This window comes from Paramacrobiotus metropolitanus, unplaced genomic scaffold (assembly GCF_019649055.1).
Source record: "Paramacrobiotus metropolitanus isolate TYO unplaced genomic scaffold, Prichtersi_v1.0 Parri_scaffold0000094, whole genome shotgun sequence".
Classification (NCBI taxonomy): Eukaryota; Metazoa; Tardigrada; class Eutardigrada; order Parachela; family Macrobiotidae; genus Paramacrobiotus; species Paramacrobiotus metropolitanus.
The window spans coordinates 544919-548019 of record NW_026570314.1 but is presented as its reverse complement, the minus strand read 5'-3'; the positions used below and the strand labels follow the sequence as shown (position 1 = coordinate 548019).

General features: G+C 36.3%; 2 long non-coding RNA genes across 2 annotated transcripts; both read left to right on the top strand.

Annotated features, from left to right (window-relative positions):
• The first annotated feature begins 308 nt into the window (after positions 1-308).
• Positions 309-904, top strand: LOC129596695 (uncharacterized). The gene is made up of 3 exons (XR_008691467.1): positions 309-468; positions 558-635; positions 809-904. It is a non-coding gene; the product is annotated as an uncharacterized LOC129596695 (long non-coding RNA).
• A 909-nt stretch (positions 905-1813) lies between these two features.
• LOC129596694 (uncharacterized) lies at positions 1814-2772 on the top strand. Its single transcript, XR_008691466.1, has 3 exons — positions 1814-2099; positions 2380-2484; positions 2564-2772. It is a non-coding gene; the product is annotated as an uncharacterized LOC129596694 (long non-coding RNA).
• The last annotated feature ends 329 nt before the right edge of the window (positions 2773-3101 follow it).

Genomic DNA, 3101 nt, shown 5'->3' with positions numbered 1-3101 from the left:
AATTTGCTGGTTAACCTGCAGACAAATAATTAGTAGATAAATATGTAATTCAGTTCGCTCACATATATTTTCAGGATCTAATGTACAAAGATCCACGCAAATACGGCTTTGACTTTCAAAAGCTGGTTATGCAAAGCATGATGGACCGCCAAAAAATCTTGCCACCGAAACAATTACTGTATTTGAAAGATCAATTTTCAGTGCGCGTTACGTTTTTACTGAAAGTCTGCGCTCGAGGTACAACACATTTGAAAGTATTGTAGTAAGCATACTTATTTTAAACACCTACTTTACGTTTTAAGCGAACTGCTGGAGAATGTGGAGTACGAAAAGCTTGACGAACTATTTCAAAATTACTCGGCTAAACACCTGCCAGTGACAATGATTATTTATCTCAAAGCTTCGGTTGAAACTTTGCAACAACGAATTCTTTGCCGCGGACGAGAAGAAGAAAGTTGCATCACAAAGGTCACTCAAATTTTAGAAGCTTCATCGAACTGCACAGCAATTTAATTGGAAGTTTATAAAAGGTCATATTATATGAATGTCCATTTTAGGCGTATCTTACAAAGCTTAATGAACTTTACGATACATGGCTCAGTGGAAAGTGCTTTCCGGTTCCCAGTATTATTATGGTAATTCAATAACAATATTAATCGAAATGCTATAGTCCAAATACGAAATCATAGTTAATATCGTCATAGAGAATACGAAAATCATAATAATTATCATAATTATGCAGACCTGCGGTGGTGCGCACTGCACGTCAATAACAAATCGGACTAAAACCTATACTTTGGAATTATAGACTATGAATGCCGAAATTCCACAAGCACAATTATATGCTGATATCAAGGAGCAGATTTTCCGCCTCATTTAATAAGTACGTACATTATCTCTATCCTACATTAACGTAACCGCTAGACTACGCTACACGTACAGTAACTACATTATCATAGCCACTGCAAATACGTAGTTTTTCTTCGTACGATACACAGATCAGCTGCATATTGTACATACAGCAGAAGCTGATTAAGCTGTTGCGCTGTGACAATTCCGCAAAGACAAATAACCATGTTGTGGTACTCTAAGTTGCAACATGCGATTCATCATCTTAAAGATGGCGAACACGTATTTGCCGAACAAATTCTGACCAGCGGATGCAGAAAGTTTCTTGTTTGTACGCAAGCTGAGATGTATTCATTACTTTTATCACGAAATCCGTCCGAACGATCTTTTTATGAAATTCTTTTACCTGGCTATTACTGCAAGTTTTATATGGATATCGAGCTTGTTTACCCGCAGACAATTAAATGCAGATTACTGCTGACTTTACTGAAACAAATCATCGAATACATCGGATTGAAAAAGAAGTCGCACAAAGTTATTGTGCTTGACGCTACTACTGATCGCAAAGAAAGCTATCATTTAATTTGGCCTGCCATTTTAGCAGCTGGAAATCAAGAACACAAAAGTTTAGCGAACGAACTTAAAGCTGATCTTTTAAATATCACATACATCGACTGCGTGGATTTATCTGTTTACAGTCGAAATCAAAATTTCCGCATGTTCATGTGCAACAAGAAAGGCGCGACCAATAATTTTGTACTCCATAACCTTACGACAGAATGTGGACAAATCAAATGTAATTATTTGATTTTTATGCAGTCTTTGATTTGTGGCAGTAGATATCAGGGCAATCAAAAACACACGACTTACATTTTGATGCAGTCAGTGCGCTTGGACAAGCGAATTTTTCATCTGATATTTGTAAGGCTTTTATTCAGATATTAATCAAATGGTCAGAAAACTATCGTAATCTACTGCTCGGTTCGATGCAGTTTTCAAAAAAACATGATGTGTTGCTTTGTATTACTCGCGGACAACAGCATTGCCTTATTGCCAAAAAGAGGCATAAACACAACAATGTTTATTTTGTGCACGTGGATGGAAGCACATCCCTGCAATTTCGTTGTACTGACTCTGTTTGCAAATCTGCTTCCTGTGGAAAATTTGCAACATACACAATCACAATGTTGGAACGTCAAGTCATGGAATTGATACATTCTTCGTTTCAAGTATCAACTGCTTTGCCTAACGTAAGCTTTAAACATTGCAATACGTGCATTTTGTACATTTAGTAATGCTTGTAGTACTACTGTATTCATATAAGTACTTATCGCTGCACTCAAATATCTTCCCTTGTAACCTTGACAATTAGTTCTTAAAGGTCACTCAACAAATTATAGAATTCTTGATGATCTACATGAAATTTATGCTAGTGGAAGTGTTTCATGAAGTGTTTCAAGTGTGTTTCAAGTGAAGTGTTATGAAGTGTTTCAAGCACCATATCTTTGGTCGGAAAAAATATACTTATAGAATGAAGCTGCCAAAATGAATATTTCTCTCGAGGATATCAATCTACCAGATGAAGAAGACATATCGTGCACGGCTTTGCCTTCTAACCAGACGCCTGTCATACAGGTTTATTCTCGTAATAAATATATTCATTAGAATACTCGTAAGAAAAACACCTTCATACTAAAATTATGTGTATTTGCAGCAAATCATAAACGGGGACGTATTACAAAGCGATCTGGTCATCGTACGCCATAAACGGCACATTAACGGAACATGGCTGTTAACAATACAGGACGCATTTAATTTAACATCGAGTGCGGAAGCAATATTGATAATATTTATTTACTGATTTTCGTATTTTTGATAATATTTACACAGACATGTTTTCTGCAGATGTCCAGATCGACAGAAGTCTAAATACTTTAATCGAAGCAGCAGTTCTTCCCAAAGTCGCAAAACTGATAAACGTCAGCGTGATTCACACTTCACCGGAGTAAGATAACAATAAACTTCTATAACAAATTTACAATCCTTTAATAACTGTTCTGTTCAGAAACTATAATAACGGCCGCTATAATTTTCTAGAAAATTTCTGTTCATTCAAAGTTTCCAACTACTCGATACCGCCGCAGACAGAATTCAAAAAATGGTAGATGAATGGGAACCGATTGGCATTAAACGAGAAAACTTTCGCACGTCGAAAGAAATGTTGATTATCGAACTGAATCTGGAATCAGCCA